Consider the following 16,086-nt stretch of genomic DNA (forward strand, 5'->3'; position numbering starts at 1 on the left):
GAAATGAAAGTAAATAATATCTCTGGTGAAAGTCGCAGTGCACTCGGGAGAAAACCCATGACTTGTTCCTTTATATCCAACTTAACAGTAAATTTTGTAAAATGTACTACTTCTCCATCATACCTAAGAATTTCTTTCTCAGACGATAGTCACTTTTTCTAACAACATGTATTTGAATCACTATGCAGATATTAATTCACCTATCCATCCTCATTGAATACATGGTTTCTTATGAATTTGACACAGACTATTACAGAAGCAGAAAAACAAACAGACATTATGTTTCCTTCAATCAGTTCTGAGTGCCATTGTTCCTAGAAATGATCCATAAAAAAGATTATTTTTCCTTTAATTTCCAGCATGAAAATATTCAAATAATGTCATATCATTTTTCATTATTGTCAAAAAAATTTAGATGCTGTTAATTTTCAGTAAATGATAATGTATTATGAATTATCTTTGACAGTTATTGTTGATACTTTTGTAAAAATCTACTCAAAACCATTTTTTTTCTTTATTTCCTTGACCAATTATTGATTTTGTTTTTGGAATATTTTCACAATAACTACAATACCTGTAATTTACTTATCTGTCAAAAACAATACCTAGTAAATAATGCTGTCAGATAAGATGGTGGTGGGGGATGGAATCTCATTTTGTTTGAGGAAAAACAATGAACACAATAAAAACATGATTTTTTTTTGTTGTTGTAAATTCTAAAGTCAGAATAGGGAACTATGATTCATGACGATTCATGGATAATTAACAATCTATAACAATACTATTATTCTCAAAGACATTTTAGCATGATAAATAAGCATAGATTTAAAGAGAATGGTAAGCTGTTGGAATCTTTACAAATTGTTAAGACAATAATTATCTAATTTAGCATGGTTCAGTATGATTAATCTGATCCTATGAGGAGATGTTATGGGCCAGAACTTGAAACAAGGTACTAAGTATAACTGATAGACAATAATGCTTGTGTTCACACCTTTAGAGAGCTCTTATAAGCAAGAAGTATTTAATTACTTATTGGAGTTCAAACGTTTGGGAGATTTTCAGGATTTAGTATGAGATACCTGAATTCACACCTCCCTTGAAGTTCTTAGGGCCAGAGAGCACTCTGGGAGATAACCCATAATCCCATTCTCTCACAGGAGGAGTTAACCTTTGGGAGATCATATATATAGAGGAAGCTATTAGAGCTTCAAGGGAGTTTCTTGGGAACATTCCCAGGAGTCAGAGAGGAGCACTCTGGGAGGAAGCCTACAAGCCCTCTCTCAAAGGCAAGAGAAATTCATTGCATCTCCCACCTTGGTGCTGGCTGGAGTCTGACTGACAAACCTTTGGATTTGGAGACACTTGGAGGGAGCTCTTGGAACCAAGCAGAAAGATAGGCCTCTGAGCTAACTTGGCTATATTGAAGGACACAATAAAAGATCTGAACTTTTATCAGCTGGCTGCGATTTTGGGTGATTATTTACTTTAAACTAAAACCAAAACTGCCTCCAGAAAACCTCCCCAAGAAACCCTCTCCCCCAGAGAGAACCATTATTATTTTAAAGAAGAAGATCGCCACAGTAAGCCACATATACCATACAAAAGCAATTTATTATTTTGTGTTAATGATAGAAATAACTTGCATTATTATAATGCATTTGAAATGATGGACAGCTAGGAGAAATGATGAACAGAGTGCTGGGCCTGGAGTCAGGAAGACCGGATGTTACATCTTATCTTAGATACTGACTAACTGTGTGGCCCTAGGTAAGCCACTTAACCCCTGTTTGCCTCAGTTTCCTCATCTGTAAAATGAGCTGGAGAAGGAAAGGGCAAATCACCCCAATATCTCTGCAAAGCAAACTTCAAAAGAAGTCACACAGATTTGAACACAACTACAAAAAAACTAGCCAACAATAATCAAAATTGATTATTTTCTTTCCTTTTGGTGAATTATCAAAATTTCCTGTAGCAAAGAATCATGTAAATTTATATGGTGCAAAGGATAAAATATCATAGGATTCTAGAATCTCAGACTTAAAGGGACTTCCAAATCTAACCAGTCTAAACCAAAGCTTAAGAAAAATCTACTTTATAGTACACTGAACTTTACTGGTCATCTAATCTAATCATAGCTGATGAAGGGGAAATGACTAAATTCTACAACAGAACATTTTATTTTCAGAGAATATTAATTGTTAGGAAAGATTTTTTGTTTTGTTTTTCCTATCTAGACTAAATTTTCTTTTTTGAGGTTTAATTAATTGCATCTTACTTCTGCCCACTGTGGTCAAACAGGATCAACTACTCATTAGCTTTGAAGTGACAGCTCTTCAAATACTTGAAACCAGTCTATAGTCAATCCGTTTTTGTCCATCTACATAGCCATAGGGTCGTTTTTTTTTTTTTTTTTTTTTTTTTTTTTGCTTATATCAAATGAAATTGAGTCCTGTCACCATTCTAGTCACCCTGTGGATACTTTCTTACTTATTAATTTTTCATCTAAAATGTAGTTCCAAGAACTAAACACAATAATTTAAAATAGGGTAAAAAAATCAGGTCTGGGTATTCTGCTTCTGTTTATACATTAATTAAACATTTCTTAAATTCTATCATGTACCAGGAGCTGTAGAAGGTACAAAGGATACAAAGAAAAAAAAACACAATAGATTTTCTGATCCAAAGGAGCCCAAATTCTAACAGAGAGGAAACAACACATAAAGCAATAAGTATGAAATACATACATAAGTGTATACATATTCGAAATATATACATATATTTACACATACACACAGGTGAATACACAATAGAGAGAGGGTACTAAAAAGGGAAGGATCAGGACCTTCCATAAAAAGTGAGCTGAGAATTGAAGGAAACTATGTATTCCAGAGCCAGAGCATTCAGCTATAAGGGAAAGATTCATCAAAGACATAAAGATGGAAGACTGGAGATGGAATGTCAAATGCAGAGCAACAAATAATCTCATTTGGCTAGAATGTATAACACTTTGGACAGAACAATGGAAAATGAGGTTACAAAGGTAAACAATAATAAAAGATGTTAAGATGATGAAAAGATGAAAATGGTAAATATAGGAGACATTGTAAGAAAGACAACTGCATTAATACTCTGACAGTGGAAACATTTTCTACCATTTGTAAGGGATCCTAGTGCATAAGGAATTTTAAGCAAGTCTTGTTCATGTTCTTTGTGTAATTTTTTGCTGAGAATATGGGAACAAGCTTGAAGTTATCTGATGGATTATTTGGAAAGCACAAAGAAATTGGAAGGTCATCCTTTCTTGTGCATTAATCAGTGAGTATCCTTTATTGCAGGCTTGTGTTTACCCTCAGAAACCTGGCCAGTTTCATGATTAAACACAGTTGTCCTAAAGGAATGAAAAAAATATTTTCCTTTATGGGCCTCTTGTGATAGAATATTTTGTACCTAGAAGACTACTGTATCTCAAGAGAGACTTGTCAAATGAAAATACTTAGCATAGTGCTTTCTTTGTTCTCAGCCTATAAAAGCCTCTTAATGGAAATGACTTTGAGAATTTACCTAAGAAGTTTTGTACTACTCACTCAAGACTAAGTAATTATGACCATGGATTCTTCCAGTCAAGGAATTCAGATGTTTGTGCTTCCTCATAGTAGTAATGATGTATGTTGTCTGTTGTTTGTTATAGTGGCCTCTGTTTTTTAATTGTGTATTACTTTTGAGCTATGAGTTTTCTCTTCCTAATATGTCTTATTTAAATCAAGGTTCTGAGCAATAATAAACTTCTATACACTTTTTAAAGACTATTCCTGTTAATATGAGAATCCCAAACCTAAAATAATCTTACACCATTATAGAAAATTGAATTTGTATGAAATAATATCACTATATATGTATGTATATGTATGCATATATATGCATTTACATAAATGTATATATACATATGTATATATGTATAATTTGACAAAGCAACACCAAAATTAGACACCACACACACACAAAGAAGGTCAAACTTTATCTTTCAAAGCCTGTTATATAAAAATATATAAAATAACACTTTACATTGTTCGAACAAATAATTGATAAGAAAATAGATACTAATTAATTGGAAAATCAGTGAACAAATTGGGATTTGAAGAGAGTTATGACTAATAAAGACTCAATCCAAGAATCACAAACTTCATTTTGGAGTGTATAATGGAAAGTCCGATCCTCTCTTTTAATCATGCATACATATTTTATGAATGGTTCTGCTCAACTTGCATTCAAAAGATTCCTATAGGAGGAACTTAGTCTTTTTTCCCTACCTGACAGGGTCCAAATTAAAAGGCAACAAAGCTGATGTATTATAAGTTACTAAAGTAGACATTGTAATGAGCACATGTTCTACTGTTGTTTCTGTCTCTGTTATGATTATTCTTTCCTGCACAGAGATGAAGGAATACTGGAGATAGCTTTCATTTTTGTGAGCTTCAAAAGATTAGGAGTCCCTATTAATAATTTGCCATTTCACAATCAAATGCAGAAAAGCAGAAATAGTAAATGTTTCCTTTTTAGATCACAATGCAATAAAAAAAATATATTCAATAAAGTACCATGTACTACTGGATCTGTATCCCAAAGAAATTATAAAGGAGGGGAAGGACCCACATGCGCAAAAAATGTTTGTAGAAACTCTTTTTGCAGTAACAAGGAATTGAAAAATGAGTAGATGTCCATCAATTGGGGAATGACTAAGTTGTAATGTATGAAGGTGATGAAATATTATTGTTCTATAAAAATGATGCTAATTTTAGAAAGGTCTGGAAAGATTTGCATGACATTTGCAGAACCAGGGATACATTGTACACAGTAACAACAAGATTGTGTGGTGATCAACTATTTCTTCTCAGCAGTTTCATAATCCAAGGCAATTCTCCTAAACTTTGGATAGAAAAAGGTATCTGTATACAGACAGAAAACTATAGAGACTAAATGTAAATCAATACATGCAATGTTCACTTTTTTTCATTAGTGTTTGAATAAATACTTGTATAATGTGATATTGAATTGTCATAGATTCAAACAAAAATCATTGAATCATTTTTTTCCATTATACCCCAAGTGCTCCTTTTCTCATAAACTTTGAGGACTATTTCATTTCTTCTAAGGGATTCTTGAACCAGTAATATTTGAAGTGATTATGTAAATTGAATCTACCTATTCTTGTCCATTTAAGTTCACTGGCACATAAGATGTTGTTGTTTAATCTTTTCATATTTGATTTGACCACATCCAGCTTACCTCCATTCATAGATCTTACATTCCAAATATCTATGCACAAGTCTCTTTACAATATCGGATTTTCCTATCATACACAGGAAAATATCATTTCCTCTGCAGCTGAGCTTTCTTTAGGCTTTGGCCTTTATACTTCATTAATACTGGAGCTATTTATAGTCCTCTTCTACTCTTGCCAAGTGGGTGGACATCTTCTAGCCTGTGGGAGTTCATCTTTTGCTGTCATCTGTTTCATCATTTTAGTATCATTCATGGAGTTTTCTTGGCAGTAATAGTAGAGTAATTTGGCATTTCCTTCTCCAGTGAGCCATGGCACATGATAGTCTTAATAAATGTTTATTGTCTCAATAACTGATATTTATGCTAGTAATTTAATGTTTCTAGATCATATCTCTTAAATAACAAAGTAGAATTAGCTCATATCTAAAATCTTTTTGAACTCTAATAGTCTAGTTATGTTATTTCTAGAAAGTCATTGAAGTTTAGTCCCTACAGACTAGAGAAAACAGGTTTCTTAATTGTTCCCTTTATTTTAAATTAGTTTTCAGAGTTGAGCTTTTCATCATCCATAGACTAGATTTGGGAAAAAAAACAGCTTTTTTATGACAAAAAAAAATCTATATGCCCCTAGGAAATGACAGGGATCATTGCTGCTGGACTCATATGTATGATATGGAGAGATTAAAAAGGAAAAACCAACATCACCAACATCTTTTTTTTCCCCCTATAGTTTCTTTCTCGATTTAATGCCACAATGTAGTATGTTTTTTAGTCTTACCTTCTTATCTCCTTTCCAGTCCTGTTATAGTAACTGTTTAGATGGTATCTGTACTTTGTTATTCTACCATCATCTCAAAATTTACCTGCCAGTAGATTATTTTATGATCTAAGGATGAAGAAGAAGGGAAGAGAATTACTTAACTTCCCTAAAAATCAGTTTTATTTTGTTAAAATAAAAAGATTGCATTAAATTCTTATAAAGTTTCAATTTTGGTCCAATACTATGATGATTCAATGAGACTATGAAAGAAATGCATTCAAGGAGAAAGGCTATTTTTTTAAAAAATAATTATAACTTTTTATTGACAGAACCCATGCCTGGGTAATTTTTTACAACATTATCCCTTGCACTCACTTCTGTTCCGATTTTTCCCCTCCCTTCCTCCACCCCCTCCCTCAGATGGCAAGCAGTCCTATACATGTTAAATAGGTTACATTAGATGCAATATAAGTGTGCAGAACTGAACAGTTCTCTTGTTGCACAGGAAGAATTGGATTCAGAAGGTAAAAATAATACAAGAAAAAAATAAAAATGCAAACAGTTTACATTCATTTCCCAGTGTTCTTTCTTTGGGTGTAGCTGCTTCTGTCCATCATTGATCAATTGAAACTGAGTTAGATCTTCTCTTTGTCAAAGAAATCCACTTCCATCAGAATATAGGAGAAAGGCTATTTAAGTTTAATACCATTTTTAAACTGGCTTTCAGGAACTTATGGTTCCTATAACAGTAAAACTATATACTTTATTAAGCTCAAGATCTACAAAAGTTTAAAACTATATGTATGTTTACACATATATGATATAGAAACCTTCTGAAATAAACTCATTTCCTTCTTGCATATAACTAGTCAATAATGATGTATTAAGCAATCATTATGCACTAGCCATACTCTTTTATGGTAGGAATTTATATATAGAAGTGAGATAGCCTCTAACATCATGAAGCATCATTTTATCAAAGGAATATAATTTAGATAGATTAGTAAATATTAAATATACAGAATTAAATAACATGTGTTGAGGTATTAGAATGTTGCTATTTGGCCTTGGGAGAACATAAATAATGCTGGCCAATCCAATGGTCAGTAAACTGTAGAATTCAAAAATGGGAACTACCCCACCCTTACCACTTTTCAATTGTACCTCTAGATCATAATTTTAGCATATCAACCTAATCTTTGTTTCTCTTTGCCATAAAATTATCTTCTTGATTCTGACTGTTTGCTAGATTACCTTGAACTTTACCCTGCTTCAGTTGATGTTACAATTATAATAAATCTTTGCCCCTTAACTTGGACACAAACTGATTGCATGAATTATTTTGCCAAACCTATGATACCAATCAAAATTGATCCTAATTTTATTGGCGTGTCTCCTACCTCAACAAGATGAGAAGAAAAACAGTGTCCCCTGAAGAAGGTATTGTTTGTAGAAATATAAAAATATGAGGCATAGACTCTTTTTTTGGGAGGGGGCAGGATTTGGGAGATGAGGAAACAGCAAGTACAAGAATTTAATTAGGCTTATAATTTAGTCTTCTTCATATTTTGTATATACAGAAATCACACTAATCTCAAAGATGTTTGAAAAGAATTGACTGGGTCTCATTTGAGACCATCAATATCTTCCATTTGTCTCTCCAATCCATCCTTCATATTATTGTTGTTTTTTCTTGCCATTGTACTCCAATCATTCTGGAGAAGAGAATAAGGCTATTATCTTTATGAAGCTGTCTTATTCAAATTTAATTCACATACAAGTTAAAATTATATTTATGATGTTGTTGGCCCTCTTTGAGAACCAAGGATGAATGGCAATAATAGCAGTAAAGATTATGAAAGAGATATTTAGACAGAAAAAAAAAAAAAAAAAAAAAGATTTCCAGAGCAGGTGATGTATGTCAAAACCTTGTTACACCTATTTTGCTCTTGTGACTGCATATGTGCTCACTATTACTATGGTCTGTATTTCAGTTTTCTCCTCCCTTTGATGTTGTGGACATTTGTGGGAAAGAGTGAACCAGGTTATTAGGAGCAGGTTTTGTATTAACTGTTTTTTTTCCCATGTTATTTGGTATTAGCAAGTTATTTCTGCTGCTTAAAATTCCAATTCAAACAGAAGTTAGGGAATGTTCTATACTCTTCTTCCTCTTTCCTTTTCTCGTCATCTTCCTCCTAGTTCTCTTCTATTCTTTGAAAAAGTGGGTACAATTTACTCTTATCCAATGGAGTTTTTATTTTTGATTTATTAAAATATATCTCTGAAAAAACGGATTTTTAAAAGCCTTTGTAACCATATGATCATCTCAATAGATGCAGAAAAAGCACTGGATAAAATCCAACACCCATTCCTATTAAAAACACTAGAGAGTATAGGAATAAATGGATTTTCCCATACAATAGTATCATCTATTTAAAATAATCAGTCAGCATCATATGTAATGGTGATAAACTGGAACCATTCCCAATAAAATCAAAAGAGAAACAAAGTTGACCATTATCACCATTACTATTCAATGTTATATAAGAAATGCTAGCTTTAGCAATAAAAGATGAAAAGAAATTAAAGGAGTTAGAATAGGTAATTAGGAAGCCAAATTATTGCTTTTTGCAGATGATATGATAATATACTTAGAGAAGCCCAGAGATTCTACTAAAAATTATTAGAAATAATCCACAACTTTAACAAAGTTGCAGGATACAAAGTAAATCCATATAAATCATTACCATCTTTATACATCACTAGCAAAATCCAATAGCAAGAGATACAAAGAGAAATTCCATTTAAAATAACTGTCAATAGTATAAAATTATAAATCTATCTGCCAAGGGAAAGTCAGATACTATATGAGCAAAACTACAAAACACTTTCCACACAAGCAAATTCAGATCTAAACAATTGGAAAAATATTAAGTGCTCCTGAATAGGTCGAACAAATATAATAAAGATGACAATACTCCCTAAACAATTGCATTCTATAATTAATAAAGTAATCCTACAAATGTCAAAAGGAATTGGCTAAGAAATCAAAACACTATGTATCTTTATTTCTTACAAATTCTTCACAAAAATATATGGAAGAAGTTTAAATAGAAGGTAACAAATAGGATTTATATTTTATTTTATGTACTTTAGAGGTTAAATTTTGAGAGAGAAAAACAATTTGGAAAAGGAAATTTGTTATTTTCAAAGGCCTTTTCTTTAATATGAAAAATTCTAAAATTTTATAAAATATTCTCTTAGTTCTTTATAGTATGAGGAATGCACAATATGCTTACATTTAAGTATGTCTCTTAAAATTATTCATATAAAAATTTACAATGATATTATATATATATATATTTTTTTTTTCATTTTTGAAAGAGTGGGAAGGACCTCTGATCAAAGTCTTGTGGTAGACTAAAATTGCTATGCATAAATACATAATTTACAAATTGTGGGCAGACCCCTTAGAAAGCCCCAGGCAGGACATGATTAAAGGTTATCTCTCTCTCTCTCTCTCTCTCTCTCTCTCTCTCTCTCTCTCTCTCTATATATATATATATATATATATATATATATATATACATATATATACATATATAGTGAGATCAAATAAAACCTTGTTTAATGAAACTTGAAATATTAGAAACTAGGAGAAATATCTTGAATGCTGAAAGAAGTGAATTTACATAGAGTTGGTGAACTTATTTCTTTTTCTCTTATAAACTATTACAGTACATTTAATTTTTTATGCAGTGCTATATATTTTTTATTTAAAACATTATTCTTAGAATACCAAAGGGGGTTTATCACACACACACACACACACACACACACACACACAGAGAGAGAGAGAGAGAGAGAGAGAGAGAGAGAGAGATGAGAGAAAGAGTTTAACAATTCTTCACCAATAAAACTGAAGAAAAAAGGAAAAATTATTACTTTAAATAGAGGGGAGTAAATAAACCTAGTAGGGATTGTATAACCTTAAAGCAGGTTCACAAAGAGTTTCAATGGTTGCTTATGTTTCAAAACAGATTATGAAGAATTCTTATGATGTCCTAGTATTTGATTCTTGTGTCAAGAAAGGAAGCCATACCCGGAAACATTATATTCCTATAGTGTTACTGTCAGAAATGTTACTCTAGAAAATAAGATCATGTGTCTGACCCAAGAGATGAAGTGATTGAAAATGGCATGAATAGATAATATGTAGGTTATACCATTATTCTACACTTACTCAAGTAACAACACATCTCATATATTCAATATCTGCCCTCTATTTAACAAGTTTTTGTTGTATTCTCTAAAGTAGAAAATAATGAAATATGATTATAACAAATATTTGGCTCTAAACACACTTATAAAGTACACATATTTTTCTTCCTCTTTGATAATATGAAACTATTTTGCAAAAAGATAACTCAAATGTGTATTTGTGTGTGTGTGTAAAATACAAGACTGAAATCTAGAAAGACATTAATTTAGGCTCACCCTTGTGACATTATTTAAAATTGTAACACATTTATACAAATATAAATAGCAGCTAATTTATCTTACATGCTTTTTCAAATATATACATTTTATATTTCTAGGTCAGTTTCTTTGTAAGAATCAATTTACTTTATTTAACAATATATTAGTTTAACAAATAAACTAGGTGGTCCTAAAATCGTTGCAGGAGAACACAGGTAAATTTTTACACATTATGTAAACTGTTATTATTAATGAAAGAAAACAGATATCATTGTTTTCTTTGTAGCTGTCACATTCTGTAAGGAACTGAATGAGACACACACAATAAATAACAGAAAGAGAAATCAACAGCTTTTATCTCCCCAAAGACAAAAGTCTTATTTTGAAGGAAAGAATTGATATCTAACTGAAAAGTTATGTTGGAACCCATTTATTTTTCATCAAACACTGAGGGAAAGGGTTATATTTGCTTTACCAGTTCAGAAACAATCTCAAGCTCTGTCAAAAAGTATTTGTTTTGTGACAAACAACACCCTAGTCTGTTCAAAATTCAAACAGAGACTTGCTGCTATACCTTTCTGACTAATCTGTCTACCTTTTCTTGGCCTTTGAATTTTCAAAGCATTATCAATGAGATTTTGTCGGTGTCCCATTAGAGATTTAAAAGGAGACAATTGACAATGAACAATATAAGATAATTTAGATATAATCTTTTTTCCCCAAACAGAGAGATACTGGTACCTTACATTTCAATGATTTATCTATTCTTTGAATGAGTTTATATAGGCAATTTCTAAGAAGGGTATAGAGGAAAATTACCTGGATTATTGGAATAATTAATAAACTAAACTTTGAAGCAAATGAACAACACTAAGAAATTATTTTTAGACATGTATAATGAGATCATAGCAGAAGTTTCATTTGCAAATTTATTCAACATAGTAATAATAGTTCTTTTAAAAAAATGTGTCCAAACGGCCATTTATTTCCTCTCCTCCCCACACAGTGCTCTAAGAGGAAAAGAGGGAGAGGAAGAAAAAAAAAACTTGTAATAAATTCATATAACAAATAAAATACCACTTTGGCCAAGTCCAAATGACTCTTTTTATTTTGTGACTGAGTTTCTAATCTTAGCTAGCTTGGAAATGCAGGGCTTATACTACCACACTAATGATGAGTTTATGTCCTTTGCTGTTTCATTTCTAGGCTCTTTCTTAGGAATTTAAGAGAGTGAACTCCCTCAACTGTTTCAGCAACATAAATTACAGATATACACTATGCTTAACTAAAATGTCCCATTCTTAATCAATTATCATTAGAAACACTGAAGGACAGATTACACACACACACACACACACACACACACACATATACACACACACACACGTGTATGAGTGTGTATATGTATATATATATATATACACACATACATACATTTATATGTATATATATACACATATATACACACATATGTGTATGTGTTTGTATATCCAGTAAACTTACAAAACAGAAGACATTCATGCACTAGATTTTTCTGTTCTTCTACCAAAAAAAAAAAAAATCAAATATTTTTCTAGTTATGGTAGGTTGAAAAAGGATCTACCTTCAGAAAAAAAAAAATCAATTTTAGTAGTTGATCTTAAAGCCAGTTAGGACTTTAAAGAAAAAGAAAAACTGCAAACTGTTTTCAAATTGGTGATCTAAAAAAAGATCCTAACCTATTTTTGCCAAAAGTAAAAGAAAGATTCAGGCCCATGCACAGATAGATAGGGCTTACCCAAGAATTCCACTGAACATTACACATTGAAACAAGAAATGAGACCAATGTCCTGAACAGGGTTATTGTACCTGGCTTTAGACCAATGTGACCTACATCTTACTTGAACCATTTAGGACAACTGCAGGGAATGATGCTAAGAGAAGAGAAGACCAGTTAAAGCTGGAGTTAATAAAATATTACTAAAATACTGAGACAGAAACCAAGAACTGAGCATTGATTTAAGATCTAGTACCAGTTATTTCATACAGAATGTTAGTGACAGTGGTTTCAAATTAAAGAGATGATAGGAGTCAACATAGACTTTCCAATGAATATACCCTAGAGGGGACTAGCCTGAGCACAAAGTTTTAATATAACTGCAGATGGAAATATGAATAAATAGAGAAAAGGCATCAAACACAGTGAAGAAATATTAGAGGTTAAAATAACCCCAAAGGGATAAATGCAGAACAAGAATATAACAATTAGGCCCTTAGAGTGGGAAAAATTGTTGGACAACAAGTGTGCTAGAGGGAAAAAAAGTAATGAGACACTGTTTTAAATAAATTAGACTTCTGGAAAAAATTATGGATGGAAAATAAATAGTTGAGAATGATAATAAACATTGAAAAGTTGAATAGAGAAAATATAATTCGAGTCAATAAAAATAAGAAATAAAAGAACAAAAATAAAAATATGAAAAAATGAAAGACATCTTAGGCATTACTACATTAAATAAAATAAAACTGACCTTGAAAATAGAACAAGGAAAGAAAGTTTATGGTTCATTATATTCTCTGGAAACAATAACCAATTTCACACCCTAGAAATCATACATGCAAACAGCTCAAAAAAACATAACCTTATGGTTAAGGAAAAATATAAAGAAAAAACCTGTCACCTCCTAATTGAAGCTCCAAAATGAAGCTTTTCAGAAAAGTCAGAGTAAAAATTCTTATTGGTCAAAGAAAAATACTATAAGGATGAAGGAAAAAGTAGTTCAAATACCAAAGGATTATAGTCAGGTTCACAGAAAACTATTTTGCAACTGTGATAGAGTTAAGAAAGAAAATTGTGGGTTACAAGATTAAAATTTTCAAAAGGCAAGGATGTACAACCAACAAAATCAATTACATTCCTGGAAGTAGGAGTTAATAGGAAAAATGAATCTTGAATAGTATAAAATACTTAAATATCATATAATTATTAATGAAAAACAAATTTGAATAGAAATTTTAAAATAGAAATTCAGGAGTCCAGAGATATTTAGAAAGATATTTGAGTATTAGGAAGAAATTGAATAATGATTAAAAGGCTTATATATTCCAATGGTATGGGCAAGAAAAAAGTGTCCTTTTTCAACATAAATATATTAAGTAGTAAAAATGAATTTAAATAAAAAAGATGGCCTTGGCTGATATTATTCTATTATAATCTTTCTAAGAGAGAAAAGAAAAGGGAGAGAAAAAGAAATACTTTAGAGAAGAAAGGAAAAAGATGAGCAAGGAACTCAGTATTTTCACAAATCAAAAACAGGCAGGGAGAAAAATGAAAAGAGATGGATATATAAAAAAGGATAAACTCAGGGAGAAAATAGTCAAAATAAAAACAGCAAAGGTAAGATATTTAGAGTACTCTCATAATATTATGAAAAACCCTCTGCTCACTGAGTGAATATCCTTGAGGACAGCAATTAGAGGGGACAAATATGTATGAATGATTTGAAATCTGAATTGTTAGAGGACATATTTAAATTAATGATAGGAAATTTGAATAATTGAATATTTTTTTGTATTTCCATGTTGTTTCCCTCACTTTTTGAAAGTTTTCTTTGATTTTTATTTTAATTTTTTTTTTATTTTTTTATTTTTATTTAAATTTTTTTTAATTTTATTTTAAAAATATTTTTATAAAATAAAATAATTAAAATTAATTTTGTATCCCTAATACAGTATCTGGAACATGAGGCAATTTAGCAATATTTGTTAATTGATTGATTTATTTTCCTAACATACTCACATTAAAGAGGAAGAAACAGAAAAAGTTAGTGCCAAATTAGAGACTACAATTTTTTTTTCCCCCTCCCTAATCCAGGGCTCTTTCAAACAGATTATTTAAATTCAGTTACTTCTAAAGACAAGTATCTGTCGGTTTATATCAGAAATCCTCAAGATTGATAGTTGAGGACGTTCTTTTTTTCCTTCAGGGAGACCTTTGTCCCAATTTCTCCTCCCTAAATTACTTGTTAAATTTTAGCTAGGAATTAAAGGGGGGAACTCAGGAAGATAGGGCTTTTCATCAGTAACATTTTGAATGTGTCTTCCTGTAATTGTTTCATCTAACCCACTCCTGCTTTTCATTACTGCTTCTCTCCTAGAAATAGACAATACTTAGAATTCTCAGTTATTGGTACTACAATAGTAGCTACCTTGGGTGTAGTCCAAGATAGTAAGAGGATGAGGATCTCGGAAGTATCTTTTCTCTCAAGTCACAAAGAGCCACCACATTTTGAATCTTTCCCTCTAAATCATTCTCTTTAAAGCTATCATTCATATCCCTTGCATTTCTCATATATGTATCTATTTATATACTATAGTTTCTCCCATAAAAATGTAAGTTTCTTAACTTTCCCCCCCCCCCATTTTCTCTCTAAACCTGCCTTCCAAGTGGACTAGAAAAGAATCATAAGGAAGTTTGAATTCTTCTATTAATTCAATAGTGAATTTTACATTTTAATTAATTCTTTAAAGATGATTCCACAGTAGAAATAATTCATGTATGTAAATCCAAAGATTTTCATTTCCTTATACATTAGTTAAAAGAGGAAAAATGTTCTCAGGGGAAAGTATATTGAAAAGATAAGAAATAAGAGGAAAATGAATAATAATAATAAATTTGAAATTTCCTGTGGTGCATACACATAGAGTATACAGTATAAATAGACTATAAATGTTTGCTTATTTTCAGAAATTTGTAAACATTCACTAATTATTAGGGGATAGATACTAGACCTAGGATTTCATGGATGTGAGGAACTCTGGTGAGAAAATTAACTGTACCTGTGAAGGTCAACACTTTTCTGCTTCTTAAACTCTGAGAGAAAGTTCTAGAAAACTGAGAAACTGTGTCTTACACAATTTTTCATAGGTGGTGTGAAATTTGAATTTCAGGGTTTCCCACCTCTAAAGCCAACTATTTAACCACTATGATATCTTGCTTCTTTCTCAAAAGAATTTATGATAACAATAATTGCCTTGAAATTACATTTTCAGAGTGTCAAGTCACAAAAAGAATGTAGTAATTTAGATTTTTCTTTTGATGGATGATCTAGTCTGGTCAAGTATAGGATATTATTTTAACTCTTCTAGATAGATAAACTACATAAATTGCAAAGACCTCAGATTTCCTGTCAGTTAAAAGAGAACAGAAGCAAAAACAGAAGCAGCAGTATATGGAGGAGGAAAAGGAAGGAAGAAGGGGAAAAAGAAGAGGGAAACTTTAAAGGTTTTTTTCTAGCTCTTATTTTATTATCCTATCATCCCTTAAACTAATTTAACAATTTAAATATAATTTGACAAAGAAGCAGAATTTTATCTTTTGGGGAGAGAGGGAATTAATTTAAATTTTGTTTAGAATAATTGCTAATGTGGTCCTAGTGCTATTTGTTTATAAAAACTTTTTTCCATTTATAATCGCTTTTGATTTTATAATTTAATGAACTTGGACTAGCTAATCTCTGAGATCTCTTTCACCTCTGAAAGTCTGAGATTCTATGGGCTACCAAGAACTACAGGTATTGTTATCT

The 16,086-nt window shown here is 31.2% G+C and overlaps 1 protein-coding gene across 2 annotated transcripts in view; it reads right to left on the bottom strand.

Moving 5' to 3' along the window:
* CDH19 (cadherin 19) overlaps nt 1–16,086 on the bottom strand; it is a 165,150-nt gene that overhangs the window by 146,980 nt on the left and 2,084 nt on the right. The window contains exon 2 of one of the 2 annotated variants that reach the window (XM_031946686.1): nt 6,062–6,169. The exons of the other annotated variant lie outside the window; for it this stretch is intronic. The gene's annotated coding sequence lies outside the window, so the exon portion shown is untranslated. The remainder of the gene's footprint in view (nt 1–6,061; nt 6,170–16,086) is intronic. 2 annotated transcript variants of the gene reach the window in all.

Source organism: Sarcophilus harrisii, chromosome 1 (genome assembly GCF_902635505.1).
Source record: "Sarcophilus harrisii chromosome 1, mSarHar1.11, whole genome shotgun sequence".
Lineage (NCBI taxonomy): Eukaryota > Metazoa > Chordata > Mammalia > Dasyuromorphia > Dasyuridae > Sarcophilus > Sarcophilus harrisii.